Source organism: Cervus canadensis, chromosome 14 (assembly GCF_019320065.1).
Source record: "Cervus canadensis isolate Bull #8, Minnesota chromosome 14, ASM1932006v1, whole genome shotgun sequence".
Lineage (NCBI taxonomy): Eukaryota > Metazoa > Chordata > Mammalia > Artiodactyla > Cervidae > Cervus > Cervus canadensis.
The window spans coordinates 39,963,637-39,989,173 of NC_057399.1; the positions used below are offsets into that span (position 1 = coordinate 39,963,637).

Here is a 25,537-nt window from a genome sequence, read left to right on the forward strand (position 1 = left end):
ATAGGTATTGTAGGTTTCTATCCATATTTGTGTGACTCTTTCTATTATTGATTTTTCTACATGGTTATACTACATGGACAATACTATGATGTAAAACATAGGGGCAAACTACAAGTCCTGTATTTTAAAAACACATTTTAAAACTATAGGAAAATTGGACCCAATTAAGCCTGCATTGCCTTGACTGTTTTCTTTCCCATCCTTTTCACTTTATGTGATAAGAATTAAGTAAAGTGAACCATCCTGTTCCCAGTAGCTCTTTTTAAATGTGGTGACCCATCTGTTGCCATATGCCAGGCATCTGTTTTTATCACCCTCATTTGTGATCTTTCAAAGCTAGAAGTGATAAATTAACATTGAATTTATGCTAATTTTTCTACTGTAAGAGAACAGTTATTTGCAAACCATTTAAGCTGGCCTCAGTGATTTTTCAGGTGGAACAGAATATGCAAGGATAAGAATAGAAATCAACAATATATTTTGATTCTCAGTTACCATTTTGAATAGGTGTGTAAGTTTTAGGTAATTATAATACTTCCATGGCTCCACTTTTTCACAGCAAAATGTGAGAGAGGATTCTTGATTCTAAGATACATGTTAAATTTAGATCAAAGAAATATAACATCAAATATAATAAGATCAAATAGTTCATGAATCCTTATTCAAATCAGTGCCTGTTTAATCCAAGTAGTAGATTTCTTTAAAAAAAAAAAATTCATTTTTATCCAATCCTAAACTATCATCAAAAGGTGTGGATGATCTATTAAGGGCTAATGCTACAGACCAGACCATAATTTAACATATCTCAACTTTTTAGTGTTGTGGAAATATCAATGAATTGAAACTAGAAGCTAGAGGTGTCAGTACTATTTCTGCCAGTAAGTGGTGATACAGTATGGGGCAAGTCATCAATCTTATGTAGACATACAGGTCTCACAGAATATGGTAGCCTGATTTAATTATTAACTGTGGTTTCTTTTACCACTAGCAATCTGAGATTCTTATTCCTGTCTTCAAGGTATATACTTTTTGGTTGCATGGAATTAATCATGCATGCATTCATCAATTCATCTAACTTTTCATTGTGTACATGTAATTCTGAAGTATAATAGGTATCAATGATATTAGATATTTTGATTGAAATAGCAATGACTTTAAAAATGAAAATAAAAATGACTTAACTCATGTGTATCATGCAGATTTTCTATCCTGAAACCACAGTATAATCTTTTTGAGCAAGGGAACAACCAGGTTTTTATTGGAAACAAATTAAGTCAGTTTCATTGACCTGCTAAATTACCTTGAATTTCAGCCCTTTTTAGAAACAATTCAGGATGTCAGATTTGTCAAATGCTTTCTCTGCATCAATTGAGATGATCATGTGGCTTTTGTCCTTCAGTCTGCTACTGTGGCATATTTAATTGATTTTCCTATGTTGAATCATCTTTGCATTCCAGGAATAAATCCTACTTGGTCATAGGCCCTTTTAATTTATATTTTAATTCTATTTGCTAGCATTTTGTTGCAGATTTTTGCATCAGTGTTAATCAGGGCTATTAGGGCTATATTTTACATTTTATATAGTGTCTTTGATTTTGGTATCAGGGTAATGCTGCCTCATAAAATGACTAAGGAAGTACTTCCTCCTTAACAAGTTTTTTGGAAGAGTTTGAGAAGGATTGTACTTAATTCTTTAAATGTTTGGTAGAATTCTCCAGTGAAGCTGTCTGGTTCTGGTCTTTTCTTTGTAAAGAGGTTTTTGACTGATAATCCAACTTTCTTACTAATTTGTAAGAGAAAAAATTTCCTGACCCTCTTAGGTGCCCTAACTGGGTGTGAAAATTAAACAAAGACAAATTAACAGGAGGAAAGCATGAAAATTTATTTAATATAAAGTTTATATAACACAGGAGTCTGCATAAGGAAACAAATATCTGAAGAAAAGATTAAAACTGAATAGTTTATGTTAGGTTTGCTGAAGAGTGGACACTCATGGAGAAATAGCATAGGCTGAAGAGTATGAGCTCAGTATAGTGAACTGGAGGAAATTTAACAAGGCCTATATGCCAGCAAATTTGGAAAACTCAGCAGTGGCCACAGGACTAGAAAAGGTCAGTTTTCATTCCAATCCCTAAGAAAGGCAATCCCAAAGAATGCTCAAACTACCACACAATTGCACTCAGCTCACATGCTAGTAAAGTAATGCTCAAAATTCTCCAAGCAAGGCTTCAGCAGTATGTGAACCAAGAACTTCCAGATGTTCAAGCTGGATTTAGAAAAGGCAGAGGAATCAGAGATCAAATTGCCAACATCCGCTGGATCATCAAAAAAGCAAGAGAGTTCCAGAAAAGAAATCTATTTCTGCTTTATTGACTATGCCAAAGCCTTCGACTGTGTGGATCACAATAAACTGTGGAAAATTCTGAAAGAGATGGGAATACCAGACCACCTGACCGGCCTCTTGAGAAACCTGTATGCAGGTCAGGAAGCAACCGTTAGAACTGGACATGGAACAACAGACTGGTTCCAAATAGGAAAAGGAGTACGTCAAGGCTGTATATTGTCACCCTGCTTATTAAACTTATATGCAGAGTACATCATGAGAAACGCTGGGCTGGAAGAAGCACAAGCTGGAATCAAGATTGCCAAGAGAAATATCAATAACCTCAGATATGCAGATGACATCACCCTTATGGCAGAAAGTGAAGAGGAACTGAAACGTCTCTTGATGAAAGTGAAAGAGGAGAGTGAAAAATTTGGCTTAAAGCTTAACATTCAGAAAACTAAGATCATGGCATCTGGTCCCATCACCTCATGGTAAATAGATGGGGAGACTGTGGAAACAGTGTCAGACTTTATTTTTTTGGGCTCCAAAATCACTGGAGATGGTGATTGCAGCCATGAAATGAAAAGACGTTTACTCCTTGGAAGGAAAGTTATGACCAACCAGACAGCATATTAAAAAGCAGAGACATTACTTTGCCAACAAAGTTCCATCTAGTCAAGGCTATGGTTTTCCCAGTGGTCATGTATGGATGTGAGAGTTGGACTGTGAAGAAAGCTGAGTGCCGAAAAATTGATGTTTTTGAACCATGGTGTTGGAGAAGACTCTTGAGAGTCCCTTGGACTGCAAGGCAATCCAACCAGTCCATCCTAAAGGAGATCAGTCCTGGGTGTTCATTGGAAGGACTGATGCTGAAGCTGAAACTCCAATACTTTGGCCTCCTCATGAGAAGAGTTGAGTCGTTGGAAAAGACCCTGATGCTTGGAGGGATTGGGGGCAGGAGGAGAAGGGGATGACAGAGGATGAGATGGCTGGATGGCATCACCGACTCGATGGACATGAGTTTGAGGGAGCTGGTGATGGACAGGGAGGTCTGGCGTGCTGCGATTGATGAAGTCACAAAGAATCGGACATGACTGAGCGACTGAACTGAACTGATTTGTTCAGATTCTTTTTAGCATACCCTTGGTCTTTAAATAAAAGGATGTGTCTTTCCTCTGAAGAAAGGGAAGGTACTTCTTACCTGAGAGTTTCAGCATGTGTATCAGGAGAAGAATGTGGGAAGGTGGTCAGAGTGACCTTCCTGCTTCTGCTATCTTCTCAAATTCCTTCAGCTTGAAATAATTCAATATACCAAGGTGCCTTTTTCTTAGAGGTAGCCTGTCATGAATAGGTCTGTTTAGGTTGTCTTATTTATTTATGATTCAGTCTTGGTAGGTTTTCTAGAAATGTAGCCATTTCAACTAGGTATCCAATTTGTTGGTGTATAATTGTTTATAGTAGTTTCTTAAAATCTTTTGTTTCTGTGGCTTCAGTTTTCATGTCTCCTCTTTTATTTCTAATTTTTCTTATTTAAGTTTTCTCTCTTTTTTCTTTAGTCTAGCTAAGGTTTTGTCATGTTTTTTAATCTTTTAAAAGAACAACTCTTAGCTTCATTTATTTCTTTTTTTTTATCATTTTGCTGTTCTTTCTCTTTATTTCTGTTCTAATTTTTTTTTAATTTCCTTCATTTTGCTAGTTTTCAGTTGTTTGTTCTTTCTATAGTTCCTTGAGGTATATAACATCAGGTTGTTGATTTGAGACTTTTTTTTCTTTTTTCAAGTAGGCATTTACTGCTGCAAACTTCAGGAGTTAATTACACTTTGTTGAGCACCATTGGGCCAGGCTCTATGTTATGTGTATATATTATTTCATATATAATTTCATGCAGTTCTTCCAACCATACTAATACAGTAATCTAGTGGGTAACATATACCACTTTATGGATTAAAATTTTAGTGCAGAGAAAATATTAAATAGCATGTCTCACTGACAAAACCTAAGAGCTAATTAATGGAATAACTGGATTTTATACCTGAACTTTCAAGATCCAAACCCTAGTTCTTTCCAGGATACCAAACTGCCTGGGATACCATTTTCCTACTTGTTTGAGACTGGAACTTCATGAAGAAAAGAAATGCCCAAATATACTAAGTCAAAAAGGAAAAGATAAAATAAAGCAAAAATGTCTATTTCTCATAGTTTATTTAGAGGAAAGAGGTAAAGTCTTTCTGTAAAATGGTATTGCCAATGTGAGAGCAAAAATCTGTTAAGATCATTTGAATGTCTGGTACCTTTGTAATTTTCACATTGAAAAAGAAATTATTTCTGAACAGCAGTCTCTCTTGAGAAGCTCAAAGAGAAACCGATACCTCTTAATTTGGACTAATCATAAAATTAAGGTATAAAAGCAACTGAATCTATTTAGGTCTTTTATTAATACATAGAGATAAGGATCAGATTCTTACCCTTGGTACGAAAAATTTCCCCAGTGAGTTGCATAAGCTAAGAATATGATTTCTTAATTATGATAATCACATTGCTATTCCACACAGCACCTTTTTTCCAAGAATATCTAACAACTCTACCAGCTAGCAGAGTCTCTAAGGTAGCCTCAGGATATTATTTTAAAAGTGGTTAAATATGTAAAAGATAGCTAAAGCTGTCAAGAAATGGCTCACAATGAAATGAACCAGGTGTCACTGTATATCTGAGGAATCTATATCCTTGTTTATAGGATGGAGTATCAGACATTTCTTCTAAAGGGAAATGTGAGATTCTCAATCATCACTCCTTTTAAGAAATATTTACTACATTAACTTCATTAAACTGCTGTAAGGATGCAATTTCAAAAGGAAATCTTGCTTGTTCTCTTGAGAACACTTTAAATGCACTCATTTAAAACATAAAGTTTGTTTAGCAATTTAAAACATAGTTTGTTTAGTAATTAAGTTAGAAACAATGTTATTGCATTTGAAAGGCATATAACAAACTTCCTTTGTAGTCACACACAAAAAAGGCAGCATAAACACAGACTTCAGAGAAACTTAAATATGTCCCTAAATAGGGAGAACAAGTCAAAACTCAAGAGGAAATGCATATTTCTTATGAGAATTTTAAGAACAGTAAGACTGGGTTTATGGGGAGGAAATCGGAGATCAGAATAAGAATTTGGAGTCAAGACCTCTGGGCCTTTCTCTGTCACTTCACCCACATCTTTGCTTCTGACTGAAAAACAGAAAACAGCCTTGCTTCACATGTACAGACTTTTATTTATTTATTTTTATAATGCTTAGCCCAGTTCCTCCTAAACATGAATCTATCATTTTGCATTCAGGAGCATGAACTAGTAGGTTACTTAGTTTGGCAAATTAGTCCTGGATGAGTTTGCATCCATCCAGAAAAAGAAAATGAAATGCAAATAGGCAAAACAGTTGTCTGAAGAGGCCTTATAAATAGCTGAGAAAGAAGAGAAGTGAAAGGCAAAGGAGAAAAGGAAAGATATACCCATCTGAATGCAGAGTTCCAAAGAATACATTAAAAGCCCTCCTAAGTGAACAATACAAAGAAACACAGGAAAACAATAGTATCAGAAAGACTAGAGATCTCTTCAAGAAAAAATTAGAGACACCAAAGGAACATTTCATGCAAAGACGGGGGCAATAAAGGACAGAAATGGTATGGATCAAACAGAAGCAGAAGATATTAAGACGAGGTGGCAAGAATACACAGAACTATACAAAAAGATCTTAATGACCCAGATAACCATGATGGTGTGATCACTCATGTAGAGCCAGATATCCTGAAGTGCAAAGTCAAGTGGGCCTTAGGAAGCATCACTACGAACAAAGCTAGTGGAGGTGATGGAATTCCAGCTGAGCTATTTCAAATCCTAAAGGATGATGCTGTGAAAGTGCTGTACTCAGTAGGCCAGCAAATTTGGAAAACTCAGCAATGGTGACAGGACTGGAAAAGGTCAGTTTTCATTCCAATTCCAAAGAAAGGCAATGCCAAAGATTATTCAAACTACCGTACAATTGTACTCATCTCACACGCTAGCAAAGTAATGCTCTAAATTCTCCAAGCTAGGTTTCAACATTACATGAACCGTGAACATCCAGATGTTCAAGCTGGATTTAGAAAAAGCAGAGGAACCAGGAATCAAATTGTCAACATCTGCTGGATCATCGATAAAGCAAGAGAGTTCCATAACAACATCTACTTCTGCTTCATTGACTATGCTAAAACCTTTGACTGTGTGGATCACAACAAACTGTGGAAAGTTCTTAAAGAGATGGGAATACCAGACCACCTCACCTGGCTCCTGAGAAACCTGTATGCAGGTCAAGAAGCAATAGCTAGAACCGGACACGGGACAAGGGAGTGGTTCAAAATCGGGAAAGGAGTACATCAAGGCTGTATATTGTCACCCTTCTTATTTAGCTTCTGTACAGAGTACATCATATGAAATGCCAAGCTGGATGAAGCTCAAGCTGGAATCAAGTTTGTCAGGAGAAATATCAGTAACCTCAGATATGCAGATGACCACCACCCTTATGTCAGAAAGCAAAGAGGAACTAAACTCTTGATGAAGGTGAAAGAAGAGAGAGAAAAAGCTGGCTTAAAGTTCAACATTCAAAAAATGAAGATCATGGCATCTGATCCCATCACTTCATGGCAAGTAGATGGGGAAACAATGGAAACAGTGACAGACTTTATTTTTTGGGGCTCCAAAATCACTAATCACTAATCACTCCAAAAACCCTAACTAGGGTTAGGGTTAGGGTTAGGGTGGCTGCAGCCATGAAATTAAAAGACATGTGCTTCTTGGAAGAAAAGCTATGACCAACCTAGACAGCATATTAAAAAGCAGAGACATTACTTTGCCAACAAAGGTCTGTATAGGCCAAGCTATGGTTTTTCCAGTAGTCAGGTATAGATGTGAGAGTTGGACCATAAAGAAGGGTGAGCGCCGAAGAATTAATGCTTTCAAACTGTGGTATTGGAGAAGACTCTTGAGAGTCCCTTGGACTGTAAGGAGATCAAACCAGTCCATCCTAAATGAAATAAGTCCTGAATACTCACTGTAAGGACTGATGCTGAAGTTGAAACTCCAATATTTTGGCCATCTGATGCGAAGAGCCAACTCATTAGAAAAGACCCTGATTCTGGGAAACATTGAAGGCAGGAGGAGAAGGGGATGACAGAGGATGAGATGGTTGGATGGCATCATGGACTCAACGGACATGAGTTTGAGCAAGATCTGGGAGATGGTGAAGGACAAGGGAAGCCTGGCATGCTGCTGCCCACGGGGTCACAAGGAATTGGACATGACTGACTGAGCAACTGAACAAGAAGAAAAAGATGCACACAATAAAGCTTTCTGGTGGCAGTTTAAGCTCCAGTCCTAGCTAATGTCCCTACATGGCCAAATTGTTTTCTGTAATATCTTTTGTTGCTGCAACTAGTAAAATTTTGCCTGTACTAAAAATAGGCCTGAGGTACTAATGAAGCCCTCTGAAGCTCCCTTGAGGGCAGCTTAGATTCAGTAACCCACAGCACAGCGGTGTGGTGAGATTCTGAGAGCTTCTGTTTAAGAGAATGTGGTGAACTCTTCTATGGCATGGACTGTTAGAGCATCTTATCCCTGCTCAGCACTCCAGACTCCCTTCATGATATGCTTTCAAACTACATTCCCACCTCCAACCACATTCTTGATCCTCAGGTCCTCTGGTCGGCTTTCCACTGCCTGAGCAGGAAGTGAACTTACACATTTCTAGGCCTTTGCCTATTTCCCTCATTACAGGTTCAAATTATGCTGTCCTTCTTGATACTGGCCACCGGTACCCATCTCTCTCTATCCAAATCCATCATGCTTTTCATTAGGCAACTGAAATACATCCTCTTTTCCCAAAGAAAATTAATACATACTTATTCTCTGCTACATTATCATATGCATATGGACCTGTTTTTTCCATTCTCACTCATTTCTTCATTCAACATACCTTTGTAGATTTGGCATGTACCAATAATCCCAGTAAGAAAATAGGATGAATGGACAGGACAGACCCACTGCACTGGAGGAGGCTCTGCCTACTACTTCCTTGTTGTTTGTCTCTATATTCGATTGTTAGCACTAAGTTTGTTGCCTTCATGTCTTGAAAAATTCTCTATCTTGAAAGATCCCCTTGTTCCTGCGTAAACTCTTTCTACCAATGTTCTCATCTACCAGAATCAAATTCTGGGATCATCCCGACAGTGTTCTATTGGACAAATGGAGGAACTTCCAATTTCCTTTACAAAGTGTATACTGGTCATATACTATTAACGTGTTACATTTGAGAATCAAGACAATTTAGGGCTGAAAGGAATCTTAAAGATGATCTCCAATATTCTTATCTAATAGGGAAATGGAGGCATGGGAAGATTAGGTGACTTGTTACAAGTTAAGTTACTAATGGAACCAAGACTAGACTCAAAGTTTTAGGTTCTCTTGCCATCCTCACTGAACTCCACCATCAATGGGTATTTGAATCACAGGACATCACCAGTATCAATAAGTAACAACTCAGTCATCACCTCTGTTTTAAAAGCATCATATGTTATTTCTTCCAGAAATAGATCAGTATAGTTATAAATAAGACAAACTACATCACATTCAAAGAACAACAAATTCTTACATATCCAGGTGAAATCATCTATTAGAGTAAAATTCTAGGAGAGTACTAATTTGGGAAAATGAATATAGCATTTGAGGCAATGTTAAAGAGCTAACAAATTTCATTTAAAATAAAGCAAACACAATTTTTCAAAATCATATTATGCAAAGGGGCAGTTTAAACATTTGAGTTTCTAAAACACTAAAGATAGAAGCATATAAATTTAGTTACTGATAATCTTTGGGGACAGAGATATCATTGAGCTATTTGTGGAAAATGTAAAGTGCTCAGTAAAATGAAGAGCACTGGATCATCACAATACTAGATAAATGCTGAATCACAGATAATCAGAGAGACAGGAAGCCAACCAAAATGAAGAACTAATCCATTCCTTCCTCCTGGAATTCACCTTGACCCACCCAGAAGAAACAAAGCTTATGGAGTCTTACTTGAAGTATTAAATTAAGAGTATGCATGTTCTATTATACAATAAAGGCAACTTTTTGGGGGAATAAATTGGAGATTAAAAGTGATTAAAGATAAAAAGGAGTTAAAGACTGAGTGACGCATACTTAACAGAAACTTTGTCACAGCAAAGTCACATTTTTCAGTTCCTTCACATACATCATCTGTGTTACAAATACTTTCCTCGACCCATCTGCATTGATGCCTTTTCTAAGTAGATTTCTGGCTGTGGCTCTGTTTGAGTCTACCAAAGCACATTATTCCAAAAAATAAATAAATAAATAAAGGGGGAAAAAAAATGACTCATACAAACCTAAAGCTAGCATATGCTAAGGTTTCTTTAGCCCTTTAATGAGGGGAAACTATAAGGATGGAAAAGGTGGATAAAGGAAGAATAGAGGTGCAGAGGTCAAATAAGTCCCTGAAAAAAGATATACTGAGTTTAATTCATTAGGATGTGTGGTTTTGTTTTTTTTTTTTTTTTGGTTTGTTTTAATACCTGTAAGACTAGGACCCTGGCAGCCACTGCCTAAATCCAGTTCACATGTTTTTGTAAATACTTTTATTGGAACACACGCATGTTCAGTCATTTGCTGTCCCTGCTGTCTAGCAAATGGGAACCTTTGCAAAGATTATAAGGAACAGCTTGGGTGTAAAAGACATTTAAAAAAGTTTCCCCCTGAATTTAGGGTCTTATCTTGGGCAGGTAAAATCAAAAGTGCGAAAGTATTATTAGCATAGCTGTAGCTGTTTGATTAAAACACTAGCATTATATGCTTTGAAATAATGAATGATCCTTGTTTGGCATTAAGAATGCAACACAATTTTAAGTAATTAATTCCTTAAGTAACTTGTTTTTTTTTTTTTTTTTTCCAAGGACATGCCAAAATCAAAGAATGGAATAAAGAATGGAAAACTTTCAGGTTAGATAAGGCATCTCTACTATCTGGGCAGATAACACACAAGAATAACCTTTTACTATCTCTTACTAAGAGCAAACTAAATTCTTCTACACCAATTTTTCATTCCAACAGAAGAGGGCAAAACAGCAACTTTGAGCTTTACATTGGTAATATAGTATTTTATCCATAAACACCTTTAAAAAATTGTTTCCTAACATATTGACTAAATGTCTTTGGTAACTAAACTGTTTAACATTTAATGAAATTTGTTATTCATTATTTTAAACCTATTTTTCTTTTAATAAAGATTTAGATTTAAAAATTTTATCTCCTAAATAAAGCCATCAAAACTGAGCAAATTTTACCAACATTTTTACACATTACATTGCTTTTTTCCCCATATAATTCTTTGTGTGTTATTCACTCAGTCATTTCTGACTCTTTGTAACCTCATAGACTATATATGCCTGCCAGGCTCCTCTGTCCCTGGAATTCTCCAGGCAAGAATACTGGAGTGCTAAGCCATTTCCTTCTCCAGGGGATCTTCCTGACTCAGAGACTGAACCTGGGTCTCCTGCATTGCAGGCGGATTCTTTACTATCTGAACCACCATGGAAGCCTTTCTAGATATGATATTTAAAGGCAAATAATTTTGGGTTTTTTGGTGTATTTAGTCAGTTTTCAATTTCAGTTCAAGCTCTGTTCTTTATTATCTCCTTTCACATTCTGGAATTAACTACTTTTACTGAGAACAAAAATACTCTTCTTTTTTGACAAGCAAAAACATATTTTAGTTATAGTTCTTTGCCATGATTATTTCTAGTATAGTCTGAACCATCTATAAGCCATAATTTTTAATCAAATTTACTAACCTTTCAGAGAAAAACTGGAGAGTAACCATTATAATATACAAGCATTAAGGAGACCAGCAAAGCTTACACAACTACATTATAAGATCTTCACAGTCAAGTGCACACCTTTAACACTTTTGTGGAGACAAAAATATGTTTATTAAAATGACCCAAAGATTCAGCCACTCTGTTACTACTTAAATAAAAAGCAATGATATACATAACTGGTGACACATCTCAATATTCTATTTTCCTTAGAAATTATACATAGCCATAAATTTTTATTAACTTGATTTATATTAGTTTAAGTTCTACAATTTATATACAATTTATATACAATTTCCAAATTATGTTTGAACTGACAGAACACAATTACAGTTGAATAAAAAAGATTAAGAATTATAACTCAATGTTGTTTTTGTTCAGTTGCTAGGTCGTTTCTGACTCTTTGCAACCACATGGATTGTAGCACACCAGGCTTCTCTGTCCAGCACTATCTCCCTTAGTTTGCTCAAACTCATGTCCATTGAGTCGGTGATGCCATCCAACCATCTCACCCTCTGTTGTCCCCTTCTCCTCCTCTTGTCCTCAGTTTTTCCCAGCATCTGGGTCTTTTCCAGTGAGTCAGCTCTTCGCATCAGGGGACAAAGGGTTGGAGCTTCAGCTTCAGAATCAGCCCTTCCAATGAATATTCAGGATTGATTTCCTTTAGGATTGACTGATTTGATACCTTGCTGTCCAAGCAACTCTCAAAGAGACTTCTCTAGCACCACAGTTCCAAAGTCTCAATCCTTCGGCACTCAGCCTTCTTTATGGCCCAACCCTCACATCCATACATGACTACCGGAAAGCCCATAGTTTTGACTATTTGGAACTTTGTCAGCAAAGTGATGTCTCTGTTTTTTAATATACTATCTAGGTTTGTCACAGCTATTCTTCCAAGGAGCAAACGCCTTTTAATTTCATGGCTGCAGTCATCATCCTCATTGATTTTGGAGCCCAAGAAAATATAGTTGAATACATAATTGTATATTTTTTTAATCTCAGTGTATGGAAGGAACCTTAGCTTATTTCAACAGTAAACCAGTTAAAGGAATTCAGGAAGTTAGCAATAAATGGTCTCTTCATGAGAAAATAAATCCCAAATCTTAAACAAGGAAAATTAAATGATATGTCTAGTCTCCATTATGAAAAAAGCAAGGAAAAACATTTAGTTATTTATAACGTAATTTACCAAACCAATTCATGTCTAAAGATTTACTTTGATGTTTCTAAGCTAACATTGTGAAGGATTTTTTTTTCCCCTTAAAACTGTCAGTACATTCAAAATATTAAAGTTCAATTTACGTTCTTGAAATTCTGAGTATATTAAAATTTCCAAGTATTTATTATTATCTCTAGTGAGAAAATTCTCTTTTTTCCAGGACACTATAACTTAATTTATTCGAGAAGTAGGGAAATATTTCATTTTCTTATCTATGAGCAGTAAAAGGTTTTTCTCAAATACACAGCCACCAACAGGACTTAAAACTTCAGTTCTACCACCCAAGGCACAGGATGCTAGAAAACACAAAACACACATTCTCAAAAGTGTTCTTCTGCTAGTCAGTGGAAATAATATTTTCTATGTGGACTTGAGCACAACAAAAGACAAACAATATAGACCAACTGACCATACTCTGCCATCTCTTGCCCAACAGAGAGTAGATTCCCATCATCCTACAGAGATCCCAAGTGAATACATCATGAAACCAGATTGCCAATTAGAGCTACTCCAAACAGGAAATAATTTATAGATTATGGGACCTTAACTGGTCTGTTGGTTCAGTGCACAAGTTCCTGAAATTGGCTGGTTTTGCATACTTTTTTTTTTTTTTAATACAGGAGGGTTCAGTATCTAGTTGAGAAAATGGACATTACCTACACAATGAGTTAACCAAAACTGGTAACTATTAGCCGAGGATCCAAAACAATAATAACGAAGCAAGCAAACCAGAATAAAAGGCACCGAATCAGAAGAAAATCAAGAGTCAGGATTTCACTGCAGAGGCCACTTCTCTGGAACTGTTTCACTAGTTCCAGCAGGCAAGCATATTATGTATCTTGACGGCAACCTCCAACCCTATCAAAGTGTAATTTTTAAGTAGTTGAAAACATGGTTCTTATACAAACATAGAGGAAGCATTTGCTGAAGATTTATTTAGCTTATTTAATGAAAGAAGCAGCAAGATGATACAGCTGGCCCAAAAGAGAATTAGAGTTTATGTAATTTCTCAGGAAAGACATATGAAATAATCTGTTTAGAGACAAAGCTGTTTAACATCAAATAGGACAATAAAACCATAACTTTGAGATGTTTTTCTTTCCACTGGGCCAAAATCATTTTCAGGTCTTCAAAACACACATCTACACGTCAACTTACAACTTCATAAGTCTGAGCCAAATTAGTAGTAAATTACAGGTCATACAAACCTATCTCTCCATTTGTAATTAAATTATGCTTTGGTAAGCCTCTTAGGCTATGCTTCAACACATTGCTGAAGAGATTTTTTAACTCTTTGAGCTCATGGATCCTTTCCTTAGCTGTGTCCAGTCTACTGATATATTCATCAAAAGCATTCATCATTTATATTGCAGTGTTTCTGACAACAGCATTTCCTTTTGATTGTTTGTGCAAATGTTATCTCTCTGCTCACATGACACACCTGTTCTTGCATGCTGTTTACTTTCTACATTAGATTCATTATCAAATTAATCATATTTACTTAAAATTCCCAGTCTAATAATATAAAAATCTGTACCATATCTGAGTCTGGTTCTGATGCATGACTTGTCTCTTCAGACTTTTTGCCTTTTTTTTTTTTTTCAGACTTTTTGCTTTTTCAGAATGTCTTGCAATTTTTTGTTGTAAGCTGTGTATGATATAAAAGGAACTGAGAAAGACCTGAGATGTGAGGTTTTATATTTATCTGAATAGGAGTTAAATTGTGTTTACTGTTAGCTGTAGGTGTCAGAGACTAATATTTCCTCTAGTATCTTTTTCTTTTTTGGTCTATTTTTTTTGCCTTTGGGTTTTCCTAGAGACTCCTTAAATAGAGTCTGAGGCCTGTGGGACTTTCAGCTGCAGTCCCTGGTATCCTCAGGAGCCCTATTGATGTGGTGTAGGGCGGAGAGGCGGTCTAGAGTCCATGGTTAGGTTTCAGTCTTTTTGTGAGCCTGAGATGGGCATTTCTCTTCACCCCTAGTTGGTTCTCTGGTGGTTCAGTAAAGAATCCACCTGCCAATGCATGAGATGCAGGAGATGAGGGTTTGACCCCTGGGTCAGGAAGAGCCCCTGGAGAAGGAAATGGCAACCCACTCCAGTGTTCTTGCCTGGGAAATCCCATGGACAGAGAAGCCTGGCAGGCAACAGTCCCTGAAGTCACAAAAGAATTGGATATGACTCAGCAACTAAACAACAACAAAAAAGGTTGGTTAGGCTTCGGTAAAACCCCAGTCAGTGAGGCTCTGGTAAACAGTTTTCCTTGACAGCAGGCCCTAAGAAGGAGAACAGAGAGCTTTGGGCATTTTTAGAATGGTTTCTTTGCTCCTGTCCCTATCAGAGACAAGGAAAGCTGGGACCTGGTGGGGCTGCTGGAGGTAAAACTCATGAAAGTGTGGGACTTCCCCTGAAGTTTTTAACGTGGAGTTTTTAACTCTCAAGCTGGTCTACAATAAATCTCCAACGATTCTTCAATTATAGTTTTAAGTCTTCCTGCTAACTCCAGCAGGGGCCTTCTGCTTTTGGGCATCTGTTCTTGGTAAACAAAGATTCTCTGTATCCAGTTCTTTGTCTCCTTGGGGGCAGCAGTTTACCCTGTGACCTTAAGTCTCTGGGTGGATGTACAAAGAGTTGTTGATCTTCAGTTTATTCCATTTTTTTCTAGTTGGGGAAACACGAATGATAACTTTCAACCTCTTTGTATGTCAGACTGGAACCACAATGAGAATCATAATCAGCTTTATAGACTTATTATGATAATGACATTAAATGTATTAGATAAGTTAATATTTAAGACATGATATACAGGAAGCAACTAATAAATGGAAGATATGTTTATTGATATTCTTTTTTTTTTTTATATTCTTAAAGATTTTTTTAATCAGACAAAATCACTAAATAAGAAAGTCGGGGTGTTATCAGTGAGTGATGGAATATGGCAGTTGTTTCTCACTGGCCACACTTCAGAGTGAGATCACTGCTGCACGGCAACTCACGTCATCTGGAGAGCCCCACCCAAATTTTCCCAAATGCCAATATTTAGTTGGTGTTTAGGCATCACATGAAAAATAAAACTAATCTTCATCATAAAAGGAAGCATTCCAAATATTATAGAATTATTAACATTAGCTAAAAAATGAATGGTTCTAAAAAAAAGTTTGTGTCTTAAGTTATATTCCCTATGCACAAGGACCATTCTACAGAGGCCCTTTCTAAAAAAATGGGTTAATATGTGAAACACAAAGTCTGGTTCATGGGAGACAATAGACACATGTGTCGCTTTCCTTATCTCCTCCTTTCTTTCCCCTAGTGAGGACACATTAAAGTGAATTCTTCAAATTAAGTGAATCCAGAAAAGCAGGATTAAAATGTAGTCAATTTGTCAGTATTGAAAATTCAAAGATGTCACTAGTCTTAGTGTATTCTAAGTTCTTAAGCTATCTGAATGTTAACATCTAAGCTTATTATCTTATCATTGTATATCCTACTTTTTACGGCCCTTAAATTATAGGAGTATTATTTATAAGTGATCTCTATTTAAAGCATCACCTGTGTCACTAAATATCAGAGATATCATTTGTTATTTCTCTTTCAGGATAATAAACCATGCATTTGTCCTGTGGGTGATGCAGATGGCCCTTCAAAGAAGACCATGACTTCCCTCTAATATTTCTTGTCTCCATCAATGTATATTTCATTATTTACTCAATTTTTTACTTTTTTCAAGCTATAAAACAATATGCCAATAGACTAGCATTCCACAGACATGGTGGTCCAGCATCTATCACCCCAAATTACCCACAAATAGAAAAGATATATTAGGTCCTTGCTACTCAAAGTGTAGCCCATATACCAATGGCATTGATGTATGTTTATCCATGCTGTGTAACAAATACTCCAAAGTTTAGCAAGGCAAACAACAAATGTGTTAGCTCAGTTTCTGTGAGTCAGAATCTGGCACAGGTAAACTGAGTGTCTCTGGCTTGAGTCTCTTCGAAGTCTGCAATCAGCACATCAGATGGAGCTGCAGTCATTTCACAGCCCCCTCACTGCTTCATGCTCACTCACATAGGCGGTAGTAGTGGGCAGGCCTCCCCCCTTGCTAACTATTGTCCAGAGATATCAGTTCCTTATCATGGAGATCTCACAATAGTACACCTCACAGCCTGGCAGATGCCTCTCCTCTCAGCAAGTAGAAGAATGTACCCAAGACAGTAAACAGTCTTTTTGTAATCTGTCCTCAGAACTGACATCCCATCATTTTTGCCATATTGTATTCCTAAGAAGGCAGCCAAAAGGTCCAGTCTACACTCAGGCAGGGAATTACACAAGGATGTAGATACCAGGAAAGAGGGGGTTTTATTGGGAGACTTCTTAGAGGCTGCCTACCTGTACTGGCATCTGCTGAGAATTTGTTAGAAATGCAGGATCACAGAATTAGTGAAGAGAATCTGAATTTTAACAAGACTCCAAGATAATGTGTATGTCAAGAAGCACTGCTCCAGGGAGCAAGGCCCACGTGCTTTACTCTTTGCAAAGGCTGCTTCTTCACCTAATTTTACTCACTGCTTAAAGTCACTTTCTAAGAATTGCAAAGGTTAATTTTCCTTGCAACTCAGTTCTCTCATACTCAACAAATAGGAAAATTATAGTTACTGTAGTATTACTGAAGTACTGCTCAGCTGCAGATAGCAGATTAGAAAGAAATGAGGGACTGAGGAAGAAAAGGGGGCGTAAGAACTGTGGCAAAGAGATCTAATATCAATATCTAGTAGTTACTGAAAGAGGAAGTTGAGCACTTTTATAAGAAGGGACCATATGAAAAAAGGACTAACAAGCTATTACCTCAATAACCCCTAAGTGCATTGTTGAATAACTCTGAATTAGAAATACTCTGTTCATGGTGGTGGCCTCTTACTACTACTTGATTCTGTTTGGTTCTACTACTTTGTTACATTTACAGAGATGGAGAAGTACACAGCATATTTTAGAAATAAATCCATGAAAAATTATAACATAAAAGTTTAAATACTAAGTGGGTTCTAAGTATCTTGATTATTCCTTTTCCAAATAGATTTTATATCTCAATGATGCTTAAAGAATAATCTATATTCAGTATTTGAACTCTTTCCATAAAAGACCACTAATAACTTTGGTATAAATATTTTACATCTCCCTCAAATTCTACTTAGGGGAAAAGATAAAACTCCATTCCATACCAACTGTATGTTTAGTGACATCATGTTGGCAGCTTGACACTGGCCATTGTAGGAGTATTTACAGCATAGAAACTGTAAAACTTCACAAATCAGAACTTGACTTAACTTTGTTGATTAAGACAATGATCTTAAGGGGAAAATGATCTAATGGGGAAAATGCTGATACTACAGATTCAACTTAAAACTGTGTCATGTTCTTAGCTATTACATTATCCATAACACAAAAAAGTTACTGGGAAATAACTGTCTATGCAGTCGAAAACTCATCCAACTCAGCCAAATTGCTCCCATCACTGACAAATCCATAAAGCTCAGATGTAACTCATGCTGAGGCTGAAACAGGTTTCAGTTTAATGAATATAATTTGCACTAGGGTGGAAAATGGTTAAACAACAGATCACATATCAGACTTAAGGAAGAAAAATTATTTAGAAAAGAGAGGACTGGGATCAATTCTATTTGTTCAATTATTGTTGGACTGAAACTAGAAGTTGCTGTACGTACAATAATTCAACAAAAATAAACAAAAGGGGTCTCTGAGAATCAGTTTACAGTAATGAAATTTACAATAAAAGGTACTGTATATTTTATGAAACATTTTATATACATTATACATATTATTTTATATAAATATTTTAGTATTATTTGTATCAGCACAGTTTCTATTACGTGCATGTATGCGTGTTTGTGTGTGTGTAGTTTTCCAGGGAGCCAACCATTCAGCATTTCCCAGCACACCACCCTGCCTCCTGTTTCCCTCCCGTTGGAGACACAGGCACTACAAATCACAGAGGGGCACGTTACCAAATCCGAGCCTTCCGTGTAAAAATCCCACTTTAAATTCTAAATGAGAAAAATGAACATGCAGAAAGAACATTTATTATGAGTTAGCAGAAACTCTTCTGGTCTGTGTTCTGTGTGGGAGCTCTTCTATTACAAATATGGGGAGTCCGTGTCTCAGTGACATCATTCCAAATGAATTTCAGCTCAGTTGATTTATAGTCTCATACATTAGCCAGAATTATACTTTGCTTATACATATTGAAATCTCTCAAGAAAAAAATTTTCACTGTATTAGGTTATGGTAAAGGAGTTTTCATCAGAGGCATCTAAGTATCAACTGGAGCTAAAACCTGACCGAATAAGGCGGTAGAGTTCTCTGTCTTACTTTGGTAATCAGAGGACTCATCAGCAGACACTACACAGATCTCATGAGCAGGCCTGATGGCAGGAATTTATGTTCAGGATTCAGGAGAGTCACATGTGCCCCTTTCAAATAAACCAGATGCAGCTATCTAATTTATCAAAACAATATCAATTGGTCAGCCGTGCTGATGATAGTGTTTTTATGTATGTAATTTAGTCTTTGGGGAAATTACTCCTCCATGAGGTTTTGGGAAAACAGTGAACTGTTTTAGTTATTGTTCAGTTTCACATAAAAACAATTCAAATGGAGGAAGACAAAGTTGACTGATATAAAAATGGAATCCTCTGTTGCCCAATTCAAAACAAATTCTGTTGTAAATTTTGAACTGGCTAAGAAAGCAGAGCAAAACTTTGGCAGACTAGCTCTGACTTGCAAATGCTGCATGGTCTTCTGAAGCATTCTAAACCCAAAGCGTTGGATGCAAGTATTGTACTGTGTCTTCTCAGACTGCAGTAAGATGGTGCTATCCTTATGGGTCCTCTGGACAAAACAGGAGTGTTTTAGAAATACAGCTATTAGTAAAACTGCTGGAAATTTTAAGGATTAGTAGACAGGAAATCTGTATTCTTCAAATTGAGGATGTGGTGAATTTGAGGAGGGAGTACATTTAGACAAGAGGAGGTTATACACAGGGAACATGCAGATAAACTGGGAGAAACTATTGGAGAAACAATATTCTAAGTATTTTTACAACAGCCCTTTAACTTAGTACATTAGATGCTTTTGATTTTTTTTTTTTTAGATATTTAGAAATAAATACTGCTAGAAAAAAGGCCTTCTACCAATTACAAATTTGAAAAAAAAATGCTGATTGGGTTCTTCACCTTAGACACTAGAATTAGGGCATCACATTAAAAGGCAAATCTAATTTATTCTCCTTCCTTCATGTTCATGATCACAAACTTGCTTGCAAAGTAGTCTTCTTCCTATAACAGCTTGCTGGACATTTGAGATTTGGGTCATGGTTACTGTGGATTTTACAGTAGGTTGCATAACTGGGAGATGGCCTGCTTTTATCTGATTAGTCAATTCCCATAAATAAAAAGATAAGAATGGTACAGGAGAGCTTTGTGAGAGATATGAACACTGGTGCTGTGTCAGCCTGCAGGATGACAAGATGGAGTGAGCAATGTCCCTATCTGGCAGATATATTCAGCAGCTCGTGTGCACATTTCAGTTAATATATAGACCCATTAAACATGGTATGTATGTTTATCTTGGCACAGAACACAAATATCACTTTTAGTGAAACCCAAATGGCAAGAGCTAAAATTACTATCGCCACAGAATTTCTGATAAGGTGATTAAAATTCACATAGAGCTCAAACTCTAGCCATGAGCTTTTACTAGCTAAGTAATTTGCCAGAGATGGAGCAGTAAATTAATTGCTCTGTCTCCTGTATAGCTTGAATGATTCTCTCATAGCAGAAACAATTTAGTAATCAAACGGCCGCAGGAATGACAATCAGAAACTGTGTTAGAATGAAGGGAAATCCTGAGACTATCTGATCTACAGAATCTTCTTATAACATTTTCAATGAAATCTCAATACAAAGAGCAGAGAAAAGTGATACGTGGATTTCTCTACTGAATTAAATTTTCAATATTGGGCAGAAATTAGACTGTTCACAGACTGCTTTACTATGTCTATTGAGTCCAGGGGCTCACCGCAGCTGAAAATTAATCCCCAGGATTATTCTTGTATAAAAAGATTGTATATGCCAAGCCACCTTGCCCAAAGGTAGACTGTGATAGTGACAGGCCAGAGCTCTGTCTGTGTTCCTTACACACCACCACCAAAGAAGTCAATTTATTTGGCAGCTTTGTGATGAAGTGAAAGCATGACCATATTCTCTCTTTCTCGGATTCCAGTGAGACAATTCATAACGTTTGTATTTTTGTAGTATTAAAAAATAATAGATTGGACAAAAACATAGATCTGGAAAAGTTTATTATTAAGAATATTTGCTTTTTTCAAGACACCACCATTAAGTTCTTCTATAGACCAGTTCATTGATCATAATTGACATGAAATTGCAGTCTTCATTCTGTCTAGAGTTGAGAGACCTATTATGCAGCAATATTGAAGCATGAGAAGCTTATTAAGTATGAAAATGGGCTGCATGGCAATAATTGTAAGGGCCAGAGTGACAAGTGAAGATGAAAAAAGGAAAGGACATTGACATCTCTTTGGATCAATGAATGCAAACCTTAAAAAAAATCTTTTTTTGGGTAACATCCTATTTGTTTGTTCCCTTTGTTTGATTTCTTTCACCAAGTGTTTACAGAACAATGGTGCTATATTAGTACGAGTTATCACCTCAGAACAAACAGAAAAATGCTTAGAGTGTGATTTACATCGTGAAGTCCACTTCCTTTCAGAGATACTATCTTGTAACCTGTACATTTAAGCTGGGAATAACCTTGCCCTAGTTACTCAGTGTTTGAACTCTGTGAATCAGTGGGAGTGGGATTTCATGCTTGGAATTCTTTAATACTGAAGAGCTCTTTCTTGCTACCTTGTTCTTTACTCTCAAGCACTGTATCACTAGCAAGTGTTAGTTGGTCATTTGTGTCCGACTCTTGGTGACCCCGTGGACTCCTCTTCCCATGGGATTCTTCAGGCAAGAACACTGGAGTGGGTTGCCATTCCCTTCTCCAGGGGATCTTCCCAACCCAGGGGTTGAACCTGGGTCTCCCATATTACAGGCAGATTCTTAACCATCTAAGCCACTAGGGAAGCCCTGTTGTATTACTGACTTACAGCAAAACTCAAGGGAGGGGCATTCTTGACAGATGGTTCAACCTACGGCAATCAATCAGGCCTTGGACAACTAAGACTTGTACATCCACTGTGCGTTAAGCAGTCTTGGAGGTCTTGGGCACAGAGTGGCGAACAGGATAGACCAAGTCCCCTGCCCTCTGTGATGGCTTACATGCTCATATGGGAGACAGAAAATAAAAAATAAACAGGTAATAAATAGGATGATTTCCATTAGTCATAAGTATTATGAAGGGAATATAAAAACATAGAAATGCTGTGTACAACTAAGCATAGAAATTAGATACTATGATTGATCAGGAAGGGGCTCTCCAAGGAGGGATCACTTAAACTCAGACCATGAGGAAGTCCTCCCAACAACCACTGTCCTCAGAGAAACGTCCTGGGATCTTGTAAGATCTCAAGTGAGAAAACCACACAGGTTCCTGCCCACTGGGCAAGACTCTTCTGAATGAATGGGCAGACTTCCTAAGGACTGATGTGCATACCAGTGAGGGAGGGCAGAGCAGCTGCTGGTGAGATGGTGATTTAGTCCTGGCGGTGGATCCTTCCTACTTTGAAGGTTCACCAGGAGTGGTGTAACTGCACCTTAACTCCAGGAGAAAGCACTGGTAGGTGGGGTGCCAGGTAACAGGCAGGCAGCCGTGTGAACCAAATGGCCCAGGGCTCCCACGGTGGGAAGCTGTTTACTCTCTCCCCCGAAGGACACAGGGTTAGATGTAGTTACATGTGTAATCATTATCAGCCTGACCAACACGTTCTTAGTGACTTGCTTTCGTCATATTTTCCCCTACAGTGGTTCAATGGCCTGTGAATGTTTGCTTTCAGAAGAAAAGAATTTTTTTATTTAAATAAATCATTTCATGGTCAAAGGAAGCTTTTGTTCCTTTCAGAGTCTACTCCCCTCTCATTCATATTGCTCAACAAAACTGAACACTTCCTATGTGATGCAGCCACTGTGTAGCTCAGACGAAAACTGCTGGAAAAAAGTATAAGTATGTTTTAACCCTCCAGTGACACAATTGCTGGGAATGGGCATTATTATTGTCTGAAGAGCTGAACTTTCTCAGATCCTAAAATTACAACTATTTCCCCTCTGCAAAATCAATCCATCCTTAAAACAGACCACAAGAGATGCGCGAAACATAAAGACATGGCTTTTTTTAAGGAACTGAAGGCTTAGCTGAAGAAACAGCTAAAAGACACAATAATAGGTAGCAACATAAGTGTACAAAATTAAGGTAGACTGTCAGATACAAACTACTCAGTAGAGGGTAAACAGGCCAGCAGAAGAGACACTTCATGGAAGAATTAGGACGTCAAGAATGGGGAGGGTTTGGAGGGGAAAACAGTCAAGTATTTCAAGTGAAGGGAGTAGCAGGGAATACGTCCAGATCTGGGCATGCGCAGGAGCATTCTGCCAGGACAGGGTGGGGATGTGAACAAATGCAGCTGTGGTTCATTTGGGGAGCTGTTGGGAAATGGTCACACTTACGTTGCACTGTGCCTGCAATGGGCACAGCGTGTTTTATTGGCTACAGATGCTTAACTGAACAATTTTGGAAGACTTTGACTCCTATTGATTTTCCTGGCTCCTCTGTGGACGTAAGCAAATTGTTGATGATTTGTAAATATTTGGTGTATTACTTGTAATTTGAACAGTATCTTGATGACTCATAGGGTGTGGGGGTAAATTCAGATATAAAAAATTGCCACAAAAGCTCCTTCCCCCACACAACCTTAAAGCAGGGTCACTGAGACATCATCACAAATAGAAAACCATCTTAAGACTTACTAAGTTCTGTTCATGAATATCTCAGAGAAAATTGATTTTCCTTGCTGACTCCCTAAGAATTTTTGGTACATTTCTCAGAAGATAAGGTAGTCTCCTAAGTCACTTTATTTAATATCCTAGGCAGGTTAACAGTTTTTAAATTATACTTCATACAAACATACATACAAACGTAAGCATTTTTATACATATACACATGGACTTTACCTGCGATCTTAAATCTCTGAATTTGTCCTAGAAATTTCATCTCTCCTAATAGCTGTGTGTCACATTCACTCAACCCAAAGTTCCCCTTCAGAGATGGATTGATTCCTAGAAATACGTTTACAATATGAATGCATGTATAAGCTTCTTTCTCTCTTCTGACTTGAGTCACTCACAACTGAGTGCCTTGGCTAATTCTAGAAACCTGCAAATCTGAATTAGTCCTGGGTATTCAAGAGAGCATAAGCAAGGCCCAGTCTCCTGGGTTAAAAGACCTCAGGTGAAAAAAAACTGGAATTTCATTTAAACCCTGATGAATGTGACTAGGAACTCTGGTGGCTAAATCTGTCCTTGCCTCACAGTCCAGTCCACTGGAATCTCTGTAGGAGCTGTATCTCTTCAATTCCAACCAGAACAAGGGCTGTCTTGCAGCGTCTCTCCCCCTACTTCCTTCAGAAATACCCTTGATGTTAACAGTTATTCCTGTTAAACTGTAGGGCCTACAGAGAAATTCTGCTTTGTAACTAGAGAGACAGATTTCTCTGAAGTAATTTAAAACCATCAGAAAGACTATATACCTAGAAGTCATTTAAGGGGACCTTCCCAGAGTCCCATATCCCAGTTTTGATTGGAGCTGCTCTTGACACATCTGAAGGAAATAATTAAATCTACAGAAAATACTTGTACATTTCATTGTGTAAAGTGGATCAGTCTGATTTATTAGCCTTTCGGATTCAGGGAATATTGAAACAATTTGGTTCTTGTTAAACATGAAAGTTCTTGTTAAACTCAGCACTACGTATTTGTCAGTATAGTCATAAAAGGTGGAGACATTTTCTGTACTCTTTTTTATTTGCAGATTTCAGCTTCTTCATCTATAAAAGAGGGATAAAAATAATAATACTTAAGGCACAGGGCTATTATTATTATCTCTCTTAAGTCTCTCTATTTATTACGATGATTTTTCTCCCTTCTTTCACAGTGGCACAAATAAAGTAGGGGGAAAAGAATAAGCAATAATTATATCTTTGCTTTTGTTTTCAGAGCAAGGGGTCAGGGATTACAAGATAGACTTCGCTAAATTTTACAATAAACCAAAGTCTGATAATAGCTGATTTTGTTGTCTGTATTCTTAAATGATTCAAAGGTTTGTTTTCCAGAAGACACAGGTTTATTACTGTTTTTATATTAGGTTGGGCAACATGCTTGGGACTAAGCTAGGCATTATTTTGAGGCCACAAGTTCCTAGTGTGAAGTCAATGTGAAGTTTTTCTGTAACATCGAAAAATCTGAACGAACTTTTTGGCCAACCCAATATAATGTGTGTTGAGCTTTTATTAATGGTGTTTGTCATATAATCATTCAAAAATAGGAGCTGCTACAATGATGATGATGATTCCTTAATTTCTACAGATTGCTATCCCCCGCTTCTTTCAATATCCACACACATACTCTCAATAAATAAGGATAAACTATTAAATCTGAGCTTCCCTGGTGGCTCAGTGGTAAAGAATTCTGCCTGCCAATGCAGGAGACACAGGTTCAATCCCTGGGTCAGGAAGATCCCCTGGAGAAGGAAATGGCAACCCACTCCAGTATTCTTGCCTGGGAAATCACATGGATAGAGGACTACAGTCCATGGGGTCACAAAAGAGTCAGACACAACTAAGCAACTAAAACAACAACAACAACAAACAATCTGGCCATAGAGAGAACAAGTCTCTTGACAGAATCTGTCATTCAATAGGATATTTCCAGGCAGCTTGGTGAGGGTCAGAGATGCAGTGAGAGTTTATAGTCCCTTTCAGAACCTGTGAGGGCTGGCAGGAAGTGAGTTCTTTGATTATGACTCCTACCCTTTGTCACCAGTTT

The 25,537-nt window shown here is 37.3% G+C and overlaps 1 protein-coding gene across 1 annotated transcript in view; it reads left to right on the top strand.

The window, feature by feature from the left end:
- LURAP1L (leucine rich adaptor protein 1 like) overlaps nucleotides 1-25,537 on the top strand; it is a 47,324-nt gene that overhangs the window by 20,890 nt on the left and 897 nt on the right. The gene's annotated exons all lie outside the window — the stretch shown is intronic.